Genomic DNA, 20,294 nt, shown 5'->3' with positions numbered 1-20,294 from the left:
CCCGACGCCCAGGACGAAGTATTGTCCAAAAGACTATTGAGATTATTGATACGAGAACGGATCGCATGGCTCTATAGCCCAGGCGCGCCTGCTGGGCAATCCTCGGTGACGCGCAAGAGTGAGACGTCATCGAAAAACTCCCTCCCCTGTTTAGCTGATGAAAACGAAAATCTTAAAACGTTCATAACTCGCAATCTAAATCATCCCGTCTTTTTCTGAAAAAAGATCCTGTGTTAGACGGCGCTCCACGGTCCAGTCGCTAGTCTCGATAGATTTATTCTTGTCTCCCGTTGTTGTCGATCGACTCTAGAGGGGTGTGGCTATTGTTAGCTGCTACACACACATCAACAACTTCCGCCGGTCCGTCCGGAAAAGGGGTCCGTGTTTTTAAATCGAATGGGCGCTATAATGTAATGGATTAAATAACCCCGGGCAATTAAAGTGTTAACTGTGAGTGGACGACCCAATTAACCCTTAGAAGAGCAAAGACGCCAATTGGCGTCATTGCTTATATTCTGTAAATGAGCAATGACGCCAATTGACGTCTTTCTCTTTTTTGATTAATCTAAACATATTAATATGCTCCGAAGCACTGTTTAAATTCCTGAGCTTATATTCCAACTACATTACCCAGAAAACCCGTGTCACGTGACACACGTGTACGTGTTGCCATTGGAAGCTGGTCCCACCCCCTGTAAACAGTGGGGGCAGAGGGAGTCTTCATAGTTTTCATTGTTTTGCCTGTTTTGCCGTCTCGCCCGAGCGATTTTCTAGCAGAAAAAGTTGAAAGCAGTACTATTTATTTGAGCGAGTTTTGTGGTAGTAGTATTGATCCATACGCGTCCCAGTCGCCTTCTCCAGGCGGAGTAGCCCTGGTCCAGTGCTTACAGCGAGACTCGCTGCTCCCTCCCTCCTTTTTTCATTGTCTCCCCATCGTCGTCCGATGAGCTATACCGGGAAACCATTGAAGAAGACGATCAACCCGGAATGTTTTGAGGTAATCTTATTGTAGAAAATGCCCTTCTATAGTGATCAGAAATCATAAGATGATCGCTACGCGTGGTTATGATGACCTTGCTACAAGGATCGGAGGGGGGACGGGGAGTGAAGCTAACAGTAGCGTATTATATAAGATCTGTATGACGTTTCATTGACGTCTGAGCTTGCATGATAATCGCATTCATTGTATATTGTATACAATCATGATTGTACATTGTTTAGTGTGTCTCCGTGTGATGATGATGATGACGATGATGTCAGATAGCCTACGTCCCCCCCCCCCAACTGGCTATTGGCCGGGCTGACTACAGCTAAATGTTTATTTTTATATATTTAGAACTGGCATCAGATGAGGAGGAGGAGGATGATGATGATGATGATGATGAAGACGAAGAGTCAAGACTGCGATGGAGTTCTCCGACACTGAACCGGATGCATTCATTCATTTCAGTTGTTGTTTTTTTTAAATTTAGCCTACACACACACACACCGTCAAGAACAACTGGAATGCAGTGGTTTGGGGACACTGGGTAGTTTGGGGACAACTGTTTTGTATGTAGGCCTATTTATTTTCTGTAATATTTATTATAATTGTATTATGTTAGTAGTCATAAAAAAATAAAAGACGCTTTTACAATGAGTTAGACCTGTCATGGCTATTTTGTTCACTATTCTGAGGTTTATGGTTTGACTAAGCGAGTTTCAACTGTGATTTACTCTGTAACGGTAGATGGTAAGAACCCAATTTTTTGTTATAATACAGTATACATTCAAGTCTATATTTTGATACATATCATGGGCACCAAGTCATATCAAAACAATGTCCTTGGATGTGTTTTTTATCAAAACTGTGTTTCTTCGTAACAGGTTTTTGAGATTCATGCATGAATATACAAGGTACTGGTAAGACTATGTAGACAAAATGTGCGTTAGAATGTCTACATTTACCCAAAAAAAGAATTTGAGTTTCTATCACGTTCCAATGCAGAGCTATGGGAACTTTTAGCTGGATAGGTCTGGATTGGTCCTGACTGACCATGCTATTTATAGATGGCAAAATATCTACAGTGGTACATGTGAGAAACTTTTTTCTTTTTCTTTTTTTAACTAGACAACTCACCCTTTAAAATGAGATATGGCATGGGTGTGTACGCCCAGCAGAAAAAAAGTTCTTTAGAAAATAAAACTTCAACTGGTCATAACAGAAAACAGAAACAGAAAACAGTGTAAATGCAGGCTCTTTTAAATGGCTTCCAACACAAGAACTAAACATTTTATCAACTCAGTTCATTTTTTTCCTGGAAGCAGACAAGTCAAGCTTTCTCTGAAGGTATTTCGTTGTCACACATTCACAACAGAGAATTTTCAATAAATCATTCAAAAACGCCATTCTGCCATAGAGAAGTCTACAAACTATATAGAAATCCTTGAAACTCTCAAAGAGTTAAGCATTACACTTGTTTACAAGAGGGTCCACCATGTTCAATTCATTCATTGAACATTCATTTATTTTATTATCAGGGTGCAAGTAAAAAAGCGACAACGTTTCGATGTTTCAGTTACATCTTCATCAGTTAGTAGGATCTATTTTACAAACTCCTTGAAGTCACTCTACATCTAACCTAAGGTATAACATACCTGTTGAGGTATGGAGCTGGGGACTTTTGTCTTTTTGAGTGGTGCAACCACTCCATTAAGTAGCTATGTGTGTTTGTCACTGGCTGGCTGGCTGTGTCTGTCCCTGGCTGGGTCTGTCTGAGCACGAACATTGCGTTTGGTTGGTTTTCACAACCAAGTGTCATTGTTGCGCAGCCTAACACACACACACACACACACACACACACACACACACACACACACACACACACACACACACACACACACACACACACACACACACACACACACACACACTGTACATATGATGATTTGGGGTGTTACAGTACAGTACAGTACAGTAGAGGGACCCCCTGGCGACCCCCACACGGTAACTCTGTCATTTGTCAACCGTTTCGGACGCGGGCGACTCGCCGGAATCGGCCCGGCCCCCTGGGCGCGTTCCTGGGGGTCTGGAAGTTCTGGGGACCCCCCGGGGACCCCCATATGGTAACTCTCTCATTTCTCTACCGTTTCGGACGGAACCGGGCCGGCACCCTGGCCTGGAACTTCGAGGGACCACCCGGGACCCCCCCACACAGAGTTGCACCACTCACTTCACACGGGTGTGATTTTTTTAAGGAATGACAAGATATATTCACCGTTGATCAAGGTATGAACACCGCATGCCTGAGGTGGTTTAAACCATGAGAAATATGTGGGGTTTTTTTTACCTTTCCGTTCTGCACAAACTGGTCTCTGAAACAGCACCTTAAGAAACATTGTACCTGGTGCTGACATACACACATGCATATGACGCCAACGTTCTAAATAAGTGGAAGCCGTATTTCTTCTTCACCGTAGTATGATATAGATTTGCTCTCAAAGAACAAGTCGACTTTCTGTCACCTCTAATTCAACTTGTGATTATTTCATGTTTTAAATACTGTCATATTTTCAGATGACTGTGGGATTATAAAACGTGATTTGATCGAGGCAAATAGTAAGCCTACTGGCTAACCGTGGCTAACAGTAATTCCTTTGCAGTTAGTTTGTTACTATCACTTACTGTAGTACTATATACGATGAGACAGGAGAGAGACTGAGAGCTGGAAGTATTGAAACTAGACACACACACACACACACACACACACACACACACACACACACACACACACACACACACACACACACACACACACACACACACACACACACACACACACACACACACACACACACACACACACACACACACACACACACACACACACACACACACACACACACACACGAGGGATAGAGAGAAGGAGAGATATAGCAAGAAATAGTGACACAGCGAAGGGGAGGGAGAGAGAGAGAGAGAGAGAGAGAGAGAGAGAAAGTACTGTACATAACGATAAAGCACCAGGGAGAGAGAGAAAGTGATGTGCCACGAATGAAGCACACAGATGAAAAATGCAGCAGACAGCGGTTCCATAATTCATGTTAATGCATGTTAATTCTGACCCCGATGTCTCACACAGCAGCATTCACGCTATATACCAGATACGATACGACCACCACTAACGTTTGTAGAGGTTGCTAACACACCCAGTGTTGTGTCCCCGGACTTGATAAGGCCAATAGAGTTGGCCGTATCAATGTGTTTATCTATGTACTGTACTCTCATTAAGACCTGAAGACATAGTGTTGGCCGTATCAATGTGTTTATCTATGTACTGTACTCTCATTAAGACCTGTATCAATGTGTTTATCTATGTACTGTACTCTCATTAAGACCTGAAGACATTTCTAAAAACTCCTTCTAAACCAGTAGTTCTCAAACGTGTCCATGCAACGACCCCCGAAATGAGATGTATTTGGCTGCGGCGGACATATATCTGAAAATGTTTTGTGCCAGGGACCTTCGGAAGAGAAGATGTATTCTACAATGTATTATGTTAATCAATGCTTGGGGCATTAACATTTGGCTTGGGTGCATCAGTAAAGAAAACTACCGATGCAAGTCGAGAACTGAAACATTTTCTGCATTTTAATTCACTCATTATGTACTGTATTGTATTGAGCACCATGTGTAGGTGAGTGAGTGCATGTAGCCTACTGTATTGAGGTTTTCCATCAGCTGGATGAATGCAGACTTACCAATTCATTTCTTATGGTGGTCAGTTTAGACCGGGAACACCGGAGGTGTGACACACCTGAATAAACCTCTGAAAATGCAATCCTAGTGTCGATCAGCAGTTTTTCCTCCTTACGGAGCTATGTGTGTGGGTGGGTGGCTGGGTGGGTCTGAGCATGAAAACAGCATGGTTGTTTTTCACGACCTGTGCGCAACCTAACACACACACAAACACACATGCACCTATTAACTGTATTTCAGTCAGACAACTCACGAATAGATTTACCAATATTTATTACAGAATGAGTAATGAGTGTGCATATGATATTTGACTTGGCGTTCGGCTCTGCTGGATTTCTCCCTGCTCGGCAAGATTAAGCAACAACATAAAACATTAAGAGCAGGGAGATAGATATACAATAACCCCCCATGGGGAACATAAATAGCAGAGCCCACCGGTGGTGCTGGGAAAAAACATCACATACAACCAGGGACCATATGCAGAGGAAGGCAGGAAGAGCATGCAGACTGGTGAGCTTAAGTAGCCCGCCCAATTGGTCAGCTGACTGCCGCATCGGCGAATGACGTGAGGGACTTGCACACACTTGTACACCCACATATAATGCAGCATGTTAACCCCTTGAGTATAGTATGCGCCTTTGAGCATGGCATGAACCCCCTCGAGTGTGTCTGACTGAACTAACTCCGCAAGCTACGTCTCATATATGGTGATTTCGGGTGTGCCATTACAGTACAGTAGACGGTACAGTAGAGGGACCCCCCCCCCCCACCGCCCGGACCCCCACACGGTGTTGCACCACTCACTTCACACAAGTGTGATTTTTTTAATGTTCAAATGACTACTGCGGAGGAAAACACAATAACACAACATTTATTATTCAGACAAAACTGATTTGATCCATTGTCAGATTCGACCCAAACACAAATGTCCAGGCCACTACAATCAACAGAAGCCCTCTGCCCAGTGGCCTTTGCTCCCAAACCCAAAATGACCTTTCTCTACCATGCTGTACTGTGTAAAACGTGACACAAACGTTATACCTGTGAGCGATGGTGCAGTACTGTAGCCTCTGGCTTGTTCCACACTCTTTACAGTACTCTGTGTGGCCCAGAGGCAGCAGCTAGCGGGCCCATTACTGAGACATTACAGTAATTCAATACGATGCTGTCTGTGGGTGCTGGTGTGCTGGCATACGCACGCACGCACGCACACGCACACACACACACACACACACACACACTCACACACACACACACACACACACACACACAATACTGTATAGGCAACACAATGAGATAATGTATACTAGGGCTGTACCAAATGGATTGAAGTTTCATTCATAATGTCAACATTCAAAATGCATTCAAGATCAACATTTTACTTTCTTTTTGTTTATTGAGTGGTGCAACCACTCCAAGGAACAGCAATGTCCGTGTTAACCTATGTGACTAAGGTTTCTAACAAACTGCCTCAATCAGAACAGACCCCTTTTCCATGGATGAACTGCAGACCATCATCAAAGGAATCGGCAAGTCAAAGACCCCTGGACCTGACGGTATTCCTGCCATCATATGGAAACATGAATTATTTTGATGTATATGGAAACCACATTCACATTAATATAGTCTGTTTTAGCTAAAGTGTAAACCCGGATCTTTGTCTCCCCTGAGAGAGAGACCCACAGCTGCAGGCCCTGTAGGGGTCCCTGTATGCTAATTAGATCAGCTGCTGATAGTGAGAAAATAGCCAGGTCTCCTCTGTGCTTCCTGGTGACCATTATCTTATGGGCACAGACATGTTTGACCACTTTAGACTTCAGGGGGGTGGGGTAAGCTGAGACCACCTTTGCATCTGTTGTTGTGTCTGTATAAAGACTCTAGTGAAATGTCTATATGTGTTAGTCAGTGGCTCACACGCCGTGAGGCGGGTGGCCTAGGCCCATGCAGGAGAGATGATCTGTACTTTGTGTCTGCAAATAAACTGGAGCTCCGGAACAACTTTCATCTGCTTGCCTGTGCTTCTTCATCCATCTATCTGTCTGCAGAACTTCTCCGTATTTTTGCCTGAGTGTTTTTTAGTCTAAGTCTTTACGTCTGTTTATGGGCTATAGAGAGGGAGAAAGCAGTCTCTCTCTTTGTAGTAAATATACTTCAATTTCATGAAGAGCTCCTCATGTTCTGCAACGAAACACGCAAGGGCAACAAACCCACTGCCTTCTCCATATCTAGCCTCATACCGTTACCCAAGAAAGGCGACCTCCAGCAGCCTGGGAACTACAGAGGTATATGCTTGTCAGCCATTGCTTCCAAAATCTACAATTCTCTTCTGCTTAACCGCATTACAGGTCATATTGACCCAGTTCTCCGTAGGAACCAAAATGGTTTCTGTAAGAAAAGATCAACTCTACCACAGATCCTTGCTTTAAGGAGAATCATCGAAGAACTCCGGGTATCAAAGAAGAAAGCTTCCATTATTTTTGTAGATTTTTGCAAAGCATTCGATAGCGTGAACAGGAAAGCTATGATGCATATACTGCTCAACTATGGAATACCAGAAGAAACGGTGAAAGCAATAGCAGTGATGTATGAGAACCCTGTCTGCTTTGTGCAGAGCATTGATGGACCAACAAAGGAATTCCAGACAACCACAGGCATCCTTCAGGGCGACACACTCGCTCCTTTTCTCTTTGTCATTGTCGTTGACTACCATCTCCTCCAGAGGTCTCACAATAGGCAGAAGATCTGGTCGTCAAAGTCAGAAGTGGCTGACCGACCTTGACTATGCGGATGACATCGCACTGTTTGCTGAACACATAAGTGACTAAATTTGACTGAGGGACTGCCATTGGATTTTTTTGAATTTTCGCCTAGCTACATGTTTGGGCATTTATTTCATATTTACATGTCGATTTCAGCTCTGACACTTATTTCAGACATGCTCTAGTATGTGAAGAGTCTGCCTGTGCTATTAACTCATTAAAAAAAAAAAAAAAGTTTTTCTCCTCTGGTGAAAAGCTGTAATTTGCGCGATGGCAGTCTCTCAGTCAAATCTGGTCACTCTGCTCAAGAGCTTTTAACATCACTAGAAGTGTCAGCAGCCAAAGTTGGTCTATTGCTCAATGCCAAAAAGACAGAATGCCTGCTTCTGAATGAAGACTCTGTTCACCCAACCATCCGCTCCATGGACGGCAGTGACATCAAAGAAACTGAGGATTTCAAATATCTTGGATCATACGTAGTCAGTAGCAGAAAGGACTTCCTGACAAGGAAAGGACAGGCCTGGAGTGCTTGCAATAAGCTACATCTTATATGGCAGTCAGACATCTCAAGAGCTACCAAGATCAACCTGTTCAAAGCCTGTGTTGAAAGTATCCTTCTGTATGGTGCCGAAACATGGACAATGAATAAGGAGTTTCGGGATCGTCTTGACGGAACATACACAAGACTCCTCATGCGTGTCCAGAACCTCTCATGGAAGGACCATCCCACTAAAGCTCAGATTTATGGAGGCACCCCCCCCATCTCAGTTGTTGTGGCAGAAAGAAGACTCCGCTTTGCTGGACACTGCCACAGAGCAAAAGACCAGGTCATTTCGGATATTCTTCTGTGGAGACTACCCTGCCCATCAAGAGGAACAAGACCTCTCACATTTCCAGATGTTCTGAGTAGGGACACAGGACTGACTGTGAATGAACTTGGTGTGGCAATGAGCAACAGAGACTAGTGGAAGCAGCTTGTGTCGCAGATCTCGAGGGCACTCGAAGGATGATGATGTGTGTGACTATGTTACTATGAGTACCAGTAGGGGCAAAAGTGGCGCTGTTGTGCCAGAAACAGAGAGACAGAGATAGTTCTGCACTGTTGCCTGCTAATGAGAGAGAGAGAGAGAGGGGGGGGGGGGGGAGGGGCAGGGGGAGAGGGGAGTTGCACCACTCAGTTCATACGGGTATGTTTTTTTTTTTCTTTCCAAAACCCACTTTCATTTTGTGGAGCAACGTTGTTTTGAAATGAAGATCCTGAACCTGATTGTTAGCTAGCCAATAGTCGCCCAATCTGAACCGCCATTGCAAATGTTCAATATTTTAAAATGTATAAAACATGATAACATACTCTGACTTCCTTACCCTACTCTCAGGTCCAGTTTTCAGAGATTACACGCGCGAGCTGCGCGCAAGGATGCCAGACAGTACACTCTGTGTCTAAGACTAGACAAATAAGCGTGAATCCAAGCAACAAGCTGCAAATCTTATTTTCAAGCATGCAGTCTGTACACGTGTACGTGCAAACGCGCGCGCGCACACACACACACACACACACACACACACACACACACACACACACACACACACACACACACACACACACACACACACACACACACACACACACACACACACACACACCAGCATGCAGTGCCAGAAACATACATGAATCAACTGCAGGCTTACAAGCTACGACAGCAAGGAAATATGAAGAGACAACACAGACCACTGTTCTATGAAGATACACAGAGCCCAACAGAGGAAGGAACCAGCAGAGAGAAGAAAGCAAAACACTCATCATTACATACAGTTGTATAATTATTCAAATGGAATCTGTCTAGCTAGCTACCTCTGTGGTTCTTTCCCATGGTGGAAAATGGGACAAATGGAAGAGAAAACAACATAATGTTTATAATGTTACATAGATTTACTCCACGTTACTGGCTGGAGTGCCACTGAATTTGTACTCTCGCCTTAAGTTAATGGCCCTTTCCTCTAGAATAGCACCACATACTGTACAACTAGGCCACTAGTTCCACTTGCAATTGCAAAAGAGCTACATATCTAAAAATGTAACTGACAGACTGCCATGAAATACACTGAGCACAGGCAATCAGGCATGCTCCTCAGTGGATGGCCCCTACTGAACATTTTGGTGACCCCATTGCCTTCTCCCGTGCGATGGAATGATGTGGCCAGCATGTACTGCAGCCAAGTCTGAATACATCCCATCAGAGTCTGAAAGAGGTTGAAGCAACGCAGCAAGTTTCCAGATATGTCTATAATAATAATGTCTTGATGCTTATTGCTTTATGGGAAGCACTTTCTTGTCATCACAGATTTACAAAGTAAAAGAGTGTGTTCTTAACCCATTCTGTACGGGAACCCCTTTTGGTGTTTTAAGCATTATGTTATCCTTTAGCTGTTGAAAAATAGCAGAGCTACAAGCTCATAGCGCGGCACCGAGTGCCGCGCTACGAGCAAACGTACGTTTTTAACTCAAATCTTTGCTTCTGGGGGGGGGGGGGGTCCCTGGAACAACATATTTTCAGATGGGGTCGGCAGCCATTTACATATCATTTTTGGGGTCCTTGACATGAAATAGTTTGAGAACCACTGACTTCGTTGTCTCAGGTCACCCCTGTAAATAACGTTTTTCATCCAAGGCACCCCTGACTTACTTTATAGAACCTTACATTTTTATGTCATATTACGGTACGTAACAATTGTAATCTTTTCCCCTAAGATACACTACGGCTGTCACAACTTGAGAGAAAAGTAGTTTCCATTACAACAGATATAACTCCATACTTCACGTTTAATCTGTTGAATTCCTATTCCCTATTCTTGGGGAAACATTCACCAAAAATAGCCGATCACACAACGCATCACACTATGTGGGATCTGCACCTTTTTTTAAATTAAGTGCCATGTTTTTATTTTCTAGATCGTCAGTGTGCCATGTCAACATTAATTTTAATGACACCACGTAAAAAGTTCCAATATATTTTGTTTGTCCACGACCACGACTATAACCTTTTCTAAAAAAAATCTTTAAAATTGTTATAATGATCATTAGCCTCAGAGCAATAACCTCGTCTATCTCCCAGACTCCCTTCCCAGTCAGAGTTCAGAGTTTTATTGGGCAGAATTACGTGCAGGATGTAATTTACATACAAATGTGAGGTACTTCATTAATTTGAATACATTTCTTTTAAGATAGTTTATTTTAAACCAAAATCTTCTCTCTCACACTGATGCCACTGTGCCAGTGATCACCCATTCCTTTGTGTCAATGTTGGCACCGGTGCCAAAGTTTGCCTACTTCTGCTCTAGGGACAATTGGACCAAACGATGCCAGAAAAATGCCCCCCACAACAACAGAGACACCGGTAATAATGAATTGCATTTTTATAGCGCTTTTCCTAGTGCTCAAAACGCTTTACAATGGTTCATTCGTTCATACATTGGGAGGTGAAGCGGCGAACAGTCGACGCCAGCGTCCTCACTTCCCACATTCACACACCAATGGTGGCAAGCTCACACCGACCAACTCATTGGAGACAATGTAGGGTTCAGTGTCTTGCCCAAAGACACTTTGACATGTGGACAGGAGGAGCCGGCCGACCCAGGGATCACTGGACGACCTGCTCTACCTCCTGAGCCACAGCCGCCCGGGTAGAGAACATGGTGAAGGAGGAACACGCTGTATCAGCGCCTATATTATTTCTTGCTCCACTGAACTCTTAAATGTGCATTAGTCTTTGTAATGAGGGGTTTATGCACTGCAAGTCTACTGTAACAGGCTGTTCTTGCTGAGTGCTGACACAGTCTGATCACCTAGCTACGTTAGTCCTGCTTGTCCCAACATACTGGTAAATATGAAAGAACATATATAGGGATGAATGAATACATAGTTGAATTTGTTTGTAGCCCCTTCTTTTTTGTTTGTAGCGCTAGCCCCTTCTATAAACAGCTTTTGTCCCCACACGTCTCAAGATTTGCCATTGACCGCGGTAAGAGAATTCTGGTCAAATGTCCGCTAAATTTTGTCCCCGCCCGTCTCAAGTTTTACCATTGACGATGAACGGAGAAATGACGTCAGAATTCCGCTAAATATGACGTAAATTAAACATGAAAACATTAAACACTATTGACATTGAAGAGAAGATTTACGTCATATGTAAACGAGCAAATCAGCTAACCAATCACAGGCAACAGGCATTCTGATTGGCCAATGGCCAGTATGAGATGATCCATGATGATGTATGATGATAAGAGCTGATAATTCCGCTATATATATGACGTAAATTAAACATCAAAACATTAAATGATAATAACATAAATTGATGTACAATAACAAGAGCGCTCCTCATTTCACACGGGTGTGAATATATATGGCTATAATGTTTGTTTAAGAAAGCGCCATAGACAATAAAGAAATCTAATGTTTGTTTTGAAGACTTAAACAAACATTAGCACCCGTTGCTTAAACAAACATTATGTTGTAATTGATGTTGTAAGATGATAAGAGCGCCCTTCACTTCACACAGGTGTGATTTTTATTATATAGACAGAAAAATAAAGGATAGAACATGTGTGCTATAAAAGGGCATGAGCATGGATGAATAAATAGTATTGCCCTTGTTTATATTAAGTGAGGTTTCAAAGAATCTCACAACACAATGAGTATTAGTAAGTAAATATTAGGAATTCCTATTATGGTCAGTCTTAATTTTGTCGACTAAGACTAGACTAAGACTAAACAATTTCAGATAACTAAAATAGGACTAAAACTATATATGTAAATCAGAATTTGCTGTAAAAATGAACACTGATTATGGTGCACTTATACTGGCACATACAGTAAACAACCTGAAAGAACTGCAATGTGACTGCATTTGTTTCACTACATTTCATCAGCTGTGTCTCCAAGAGGTCCACTTTCTTCAATGGTTACCTTTGAATGAATGCACAGAGGGGACCAATGCTGACACGCACACACTCATACATGCTAACTCACACATGCAAACGCACACACGCATATATGCACACACACGCACACACACACACACACACACACACACACACACACACACACACACACACACACACACACACACACACACACACACACACACCAATCAGATTATCTGTCTAACAAAGCCAGTGCCTGGGCATGCTGTCCTATTAATGTGAGTGAATGAACAGGAAGTCAGTGGAGAACAGGTCTTAGACTTAGAGGATCAAACATCTCTAGTGTGTTACACACAAACACACGTGCACGCACACACATGCACACAACGGACTGACCACATGCTTCCTTCCATGCATGGAGTTTCACCTGACAGGGGGGGAATATCCCCAGTTGGACGTAGCATGTCAACCAGTTCCTTTCCCCTCCATCAGGTGCCCCTGCTGGTCAGGGGGAGGCAGTATAGAGACCAGGATTACTGAATCATCATTCCATTTCCTTTGTGGAACTGTCAAGTGTGGTGGCTGTGGATGGTTTGGTAGAATTCAAGGCTGAGGAGACACTGGAGTTTATCCAAAGGCAGAGGAACAAAACCAAAAAAGCAGCCAGCTTCAATGGTGCACATATTGTCTGAGTACAAACAAAGGCAAGACATGCCAGCAACAACTTCTGTGTTCCATTCAAAACTCCCCACACATTGTAGGCAAATCCCAGCAGGACTATACACCATCACATGCAGTGGTACAGTTCCTCATTGACAGTAACAGTGTTAACGAACAAATAATAACTAAGCCATGATGACTAAGACTATAGACAAGTTTGTGAACAAATAAAAACTAGACTAAATGTTAGGGAGGAACTAGTATATAATAGTTAAAATCACACATTGAGGGGAGTTGCCAAGAGCAATTTCATGCCCATCCATAGGGGGCGCCACAAGTGTTTGTTGCAGAAAAGCATTATTTTCACCAAACAGGCATAACTGGTGTCCTGCGTCGAGTGACAATGACGTCAAAGAGTGTATTGATACTCTTCATACCGTTTGCCTGTAATTACAGGGGGGGCATGGCCTATTTCTAAATAAGAAACACCATATCTCATTGTTGGGGGGCGTGGCCTATTTCTAAATAAGAAACACCATATCTCATTGTTGGGGGGCGTGGCCTATTTCTAAATAAGAAACACCATATCTCATTGTTGGGGGGCGTGGCCTATTTCTAAATAAGAAACACCATATCTCATTGTTGGGGGGCGTGGCCTATTTCTAAATAAGAAACACCATATCTCATGAACGAAACATCCAATCATCCTCAAATTGAAATCACACGTGGAGGGGCCACTGTACAGCTCACCTTCAAAAGTGCTTTTCACTTATGCCCTCAGGGGGTGCCACAAACTGGAACAGTTTCACCGGCTGTTGCACAAATTATTTACCCCACAGCTTCCTTGTGTCTGACGGCTGCAGCTCACGACTAATACAACCCTGGACAGGCAACCCTACCCGGTGGAGATCTGTGCTCTGAGGGGCATCCTATGCTGACAGTAGTCAGTACTTCCAGTGGCTGGAAGTACTTTTCTCTGTGGCTTCATTTCTCAGTTGGCACACTGTGTCCCTTCTGTCATGGCTTCCAGTTCCCACCTGATGTTGTGTGGGAGTCCAGACTGTTCCAGACCGTAATGAATGACTGCTAGCTTGCATACCGTCTTCAGACTAGGACTTAAGTCTAAGATGTACAGGTCATCATGGACTGTGTTGTATCCCTGGTATCCTCCAAAGAGAATGATACGATCTCTCACCACGCAACAGCACAACCCGTTATTACGTGGACCTTTCCCCTTGATCCCAACCTTCTTCCAGGAGAACGTCTCTGGATTGAACTTCCAGAGATTGCTGGGCTTTTTCCGTTTTATACTACCAAATACATACAGCTCTCCAATGCAGACGAAGACTGAATGGTATTTCCTCTGCCTTTCTGGACAAAGCTTTGTGGAAGGTTGGTTCAGCCAATGGTTGGTCTCTGTGTCAAACACTCTGACATAGTTGTAGGAGTCCTCCTCGTCCCCTTCTCCCCCAAACACAAACATCTTTGTCCCGAGGATAGTGGTAGAGTGGTATGCTGAAGTAGGTGGTGAAGTTCCCCGGGGGTTTATTACAGACCAGAACATGGTGGTGGTGTCCAACTTGTACATGTCATTGGTCCAATCAGTCCAGCTGTGTCCTCCATAGATATACATGACCTTCCGGAGGGCGCATGCCGAATGGTCGAACCTCGCCTCTGGAACAGTCCCATAAACCTTGGGCCTGAACCACCTGTGGGTGTGGACGTCAAACGCGTACGGCCTGTTCTTGCAAAAGCTTCCTCGGTCGGTAACTCCGCAGACGTAGACATTATCTTCTATCAACACGGCGGTGTGGCCATAGCGCAAGGAGGGAACCTGACGGGGACGCTTTCCATTTCTATTTATCACCGGGGGCAACTTGGTCCAGAGTAAAGTGACCGTGTTGAAGATGTTCACATGAATCTGATCCGTGGTGAACGTAGAGCCTCCGAACGAGTAGACCCGGTGCCCCACCGCTACCACAGCAGGCTGGACGTCTTTCTTCGGTGCTCCCTTCAGGTGCACGGTCCATTGCAGCATGTCACAATGCAGCTCTGAGGTGGATCACAGCAGATCACGGGGAATCAGTGGAGCGTTTCTCTGTAGGGAGTGGAGGTTCCTTTACTGCCAACACTTATAATGGTACAGCGGCAATAAATGTCAAGCGATGTCTTGCCAATCCGTGAAGTGTTTTTTTGGGGGGGTTTTTAAATTCTTTATTTAGGGACAATCATATTATACAACCATTTTTCAAATAGTGTTTCTTTGTCCACATGTTTTTTTTTTCTTTAGATGTGAGGGCCTGGTAGCTGCCCTATAGCTCTAGATGTGAGGGCCTGGTAGCTGCCCTATAGCTCTAGATGTGAGGGCCTGGTAGCTGCCCTATAGCTCTAGATGTGAGGGCCTGGTAGCTGCCCTATAGCTCTAGATGTGAGGGCCTGGTAGCTGCCCTAGCTCTAGATGTGAGGGCCTGGTAGCTGCCCTATAGCTCTAGATGTGAGGGCCTGGTAGCTGCCCTATAGCTCTAGATGTGAGGGCCTGGTAGCTGCCCTATAGCTCTAGATGTGAGGGCCTGGTAGCTGCCCTATGGCTCTAGATGTGAGGGCCTGGTAGCTGCCCTATAGCTCTAGGTGTGAGGGCCTGGTAGCTGCCCTATAGCTCTAGATGTGAGGGCCTGGTAGCTGCCCTATAGCTCTAGATGTCAGGGCCTGGTAGCTGCCCTATAGCTCTAGATGTGAGGGCCTGGTAGCTGCCCTATAGCTCTAGGTGTGAGGGCCTGGTAGCTGCCCTATAGCTCTAGATGTGAGGGCCTGGTAGCTGCCCTATAGCTCTAGGTGTGAGGGCCTGGTAGCTGCCCTATAGCTCTAGATGTGAGGGCCTGGTAGCTGCCCTATAGCTCTAGATGTGAGGGCCTGGTAGCTGCCCTATAGCTCTAGGCGTGAGGGCCTGGTAGCTGCCCTATAGCTCTAGATGTGAGGGCCTGGTAGCTGCCCTATAGCTCTAGATGTGAGGGCCTGGTAGCTGCCCTATAGCTCTAGGTGTGAGGGCCTGGTAGCTGCCCTATAGCTCTAGATGTGAGGGCCTGGTAGCTGCCCTATAGCTCTAGATGTGAGGGCCTGGTAGCTGCCCTATAGCTCTAGATGTGAGGGCCTGGTAGCTGCCCTATAGCTCTAGATGTGAGGGCCTGGTAGCTGCCCTATAGCTAGATGTGAGGGCCTGGTAGCTGCCCTATAGCTCTAGATGTGAGGGCCTGGAAGGTGCATCAAAGGGTAGCGACGTCAAAAGTAATTGTCAGGATTCCACTGCCTACAACGCTCGCTTTGCAAGTTCATTCAACTGCTTGGAATAGGCCAAGCGTGTTTTGGTTTGTCATTGAGCATGCAACAATGATACATAATAAATGCATTTGTACATACAGTACAGTTCTATTAAGCATATACTGTAGGTGGGTCTAATAAGTATACACAATCGTGTGTAGAAGACGAGATTAAACTAGACTACAGTGAATGATGGAGTACCCGAAATTCTCTCTCTCACACACACACACACACACACACACACACACACACACACACACACACACACACACACACACACACACACACACACACACACACACACACACACACACAGTGCCCATGGGCAGAGAAACGTACACACAGACATGCAGACAAAAAGAAAGAGACAGATTTGGACAGAGATAGATGAGGCCATCCGAGAGAGATAATTGAGCCACGGCATCTGGCCCGCAGCCTGTGAGTGGGGACACCCACGAGAGAAAGAGAGAGAGAGAGAGAGAGAGAGAGAGGGAGGGGAGAGAGAGAGAGAGAGAGAGAGAGAGAGAGAGAGAGAGAGAGAGAGAGAGAGGGAGAGAGAGAGAGACTGACAGACAGACAGACAGACAGACAGATTCTGGGTAAAACAAATAAATAAAACAATGAAAAGTCTCCCAAAAGAAGGAGGATGAGGCAGTCATGGAGGGAATGGGTGTAGAGAGCTATCTGTGATGCTTGTTGTTAACCCAGCCACCCATTACAACTCTGTAGTGACTGACTAGTGAGCATCTCTAATCAGGAGACATGAATAGTTAAACACACAGTTAAATCTGCAGTGCTCATTTAACGGTGAGAGTGCACCACTCTCCGAGTTACAGCAGAACTGTTGAAAACTTAAAAGACCTAAGTCTAGCTCGCAGTGAAGCGAGGATGTGTTTAAAATAGCAATTATGCGGGAACACCTGCTGCACTGGGTATATTTTTAATCGCACTCACAGGTGATATATAATGTGGATGAATCACCCCTGAATACATTCCAAATATATACAACATACTATGCATGACTCCATAACATACATGGTCCACCATCAGTCATACAATTAGGAATCCTGGATATACATAACATGTCAGAGAGGCTGGGGTAGGATTTGCCCACATTATTTACTGCCCTGTAAGCCAGCTGCATAGATGCATATCGTTGTTGTGGAGCAGAAACCTCCATATCCTAACTTTCTTTTTGAGTGGTGCAACCACTCCAAGGAAGAGCAATGTCTGTCTTAACCTATGTACCTATGTGACTATGTTTAGAGTACCAGTAGGGGCAAAAGTGGCGCTGTTGTGCCAGAAACAGAGTGACTGTTGCCTGCTAATGAGAGAGAGAGAGAGAGAGAGAGAGAGAGACAGAGAGAGAGAGAGACATCAAAAGATGCACAAGTTTGAAACGCGACACACTTCGAGCTTGTAGATCTGCTACTTTTGAATTTGAATCCTGGAAAGTACGAGTTTAAACATGACCGACACAGAGACGATATGTCACAGCACAGCCGAGCTAAAGTTATAACATGTTTGAAGGCTTGCGATGATCTATGAAGTAGCCCTCATTCTCAGGGGGGGGGGGGGGGGGATTTGGGTGGCGATGGAGGTGTGATGTGTGACATTGAGAGAAACATATTGAAAATAGCATCCCTGCCTGCTGAAGCACACACAGAAACACACAAGCACACACATGTATGTACACCTACGCACAGACTATAACACACTTGCAGTCAACACATGCACATATGCAGACACACAAACAAAATCTCTCTTTTTCTCTGTCTCTCTCTCACCTACACAAGATGCGAGTGAGTGAAGTTATGCTGTTGTTATGGCGATAGTGGAACCAAGCTTTAGCAGAATTTCTGAGGGCATAGAGAGAGTAACCATAACAACTATGAACATCTCCTCTAGGCTGCTACTGTGTTCGAGGCTCTGAAGAGACGCACACGCACCCGCGCACCCGCACACACGCACACACACACACACACACACACACACACACACACACACACACACACACACTACTGTTGTACATATTGTATAGCCTATGGCTGCATCTCATGTCTCTGAATTAAACCCATTAAGACCTGAGGCCAATTCTACAAATGTCTTCTAAATCCAAACAGTTTTCTGAAAAACGTATGTTCCTCTGGGTCTATATCGTCTCAAAAGTAGCAGATCTTCAAGATCAAAACGCTATGCACCACGTTTGGAGCTTGTGGATCTGCTACTTTTGATGCTTGTGTGTGTCACGCTGTAGATTGCCATGATGTATGTGCATTTCAGCTTATGATAATCTATAGAACCAACAATAATTACAATAGAAGGTTTTGTCCACAATTCTATGCTGTATTCTATTTAGCCTACTGTACTGTATGTACCATAGGAGAGATAACAGGCAAACGATCAAAATAACAATTCTTCCACATTCTCTAATTGTGTAGACTTCTTGTGAATTAAGTAATGCAGATGTATAACAATAATTTAACTCTTGGGAGCATAACATTTTACATTCAAGAGTTAAAGTTCTAATAAGGGTCTATTTTGTTACCAACTCTGCATCATTTAGCTGGGAACCACCAAGAAGCCCCTCAAGGACCAAAACCATCAGATCAGGGGTCAACTAAGCTTCCCGCTGGTTTTCCGTTTGAACCCAATAAAGCGTGTCTCTGACTCGTGACTCCCTGGCCAGTGGGACGGGACCTGGCATCTGCTGAGGAGGATGGAGCCACCTCCCTAACATTCTTGTCATCATTATTATTCAGCAGAACGCACGCACGCACGCACGCACGCACGCACGCACGCACGCACGCACGCACGCACGCACACACGCACACACGCACACACGCACACACACACACACACACACTTATTGACAGATAGGAGCAAAGCCGCAACTGAGGTGCTGCACCATTTGTTGCATGTCGTCACTCCCCATACTCCCTCTCTCCGTTTCCTGTCTCTCTATACTCTGTCAAATACAAAACAAAACACGGCAACTGAACAGCACTGAGTGTTTTACAGCACTCTCCTTACAAAACTTCATAAAATGCCCAACTTCATTCTCTTAAAGTTTCACATTTTTTGCATCCTCCTCCCGGGAGGTAAAAGTGAGAATGTGTGTGTATTATTCTCTGTGTATTGTTATGTGTCCACTGCTGTCCAGTCTCAGGCGTGTGTGTATGTGTGTGTGTGTGTGTGTGTGTGTGTGTGTGTGTGTGTGTGTGTGTGTGTGTGTGTGTGTGTGTGTGTGTGTGTGTGTGTGTGTGTGTGTGTGTGAAAGAGAGAGAGAGAGAGAGAGAGAGAGAGAGAGAGAGAGACTGTGCACTCCTGTCAACCTCTCTATGTGTGTACACATGTCCCCTGTTGTGAGTGTGAATGCACATGATATTCCTGTCTGCTTTCTCTGTCCCTCTGTGTGCGTGCATGCGTTCGTGCGTGCGTGTGTCCAGTGATGTGTGAGTGAGAGAAGCGAGTGCTGTGCTGTGCCGTTCGGCCCTAGAGGAAGCCATGGCTGTATTCAGGGCCATGTATGGGAGCTACAAAGGCCCATTTAGTGCTGAGTGAATAGTTGTTTTCTCCCGCTGGCCTCTAGCGGACTGGGAACCATGGGAGAAGCACTATGAGATACCACTCGTCCAGCCTTGGTATGCACAGTCTCATCCAGCCACACACAAATAAACTGTCTGCTTTGCAAGGCGAGAGAAAACGCACACATGCATAGTATACACATCACACACACATCTCAGACGCACACACGCACACACACGCACGCACACACGCACACACGCACACACGCACACACGAAGGAGCAGGAAGGAAGGATGGAAGGATGGAACATCCATTGTGCGGTGTTGATTATGATTATACTATTCCCCCCACAAATCAGCATATAAACATGTCAT

At 44.7% G+C, this 20,294-nt stretch overlaps 2 protein-coding genes across 2 annotated transcripts in view; one reads left to right on the top strand and one right to left on the bottom strand.

Moving 5' to 3' along the window:
• Positions 1-20,294, top strand: part of LOC306930227 (proteinase-activated receptor 3-like) — a 401,892-nt gene that overhangs the window by 178,715 nt on the left and 202,883 nt on the right.
• Positions 1-20,294, bottom strand: part of dock3 (dedicator of cytokinesis 3) — a gene marked incomplete at both ends in the record, with an annotated part of 242,237 nt that overhangs the window by 217,349 nt on the left and 4,594 nt on the right. The window lies entirely within an intron of this gene.

Source organism: Electrona antarctica (genome assembly GCF_951216825.1).
Source record: "Electrona antarctica genome assembly, chromosome: 9".
NCBI classification, from domain to species: domain Eukaryota; kingdom Metazoa; phylum Chordata; class Actinopteri; order Myctophiformes; family Myctophidae; genus Electrona; species Electrona antarctica.
The sequence above is the reverse complement of the archived record's forward strand: the minus strand, read 5'-3'. Positions and strand labels throughout refer to the sequence as shown.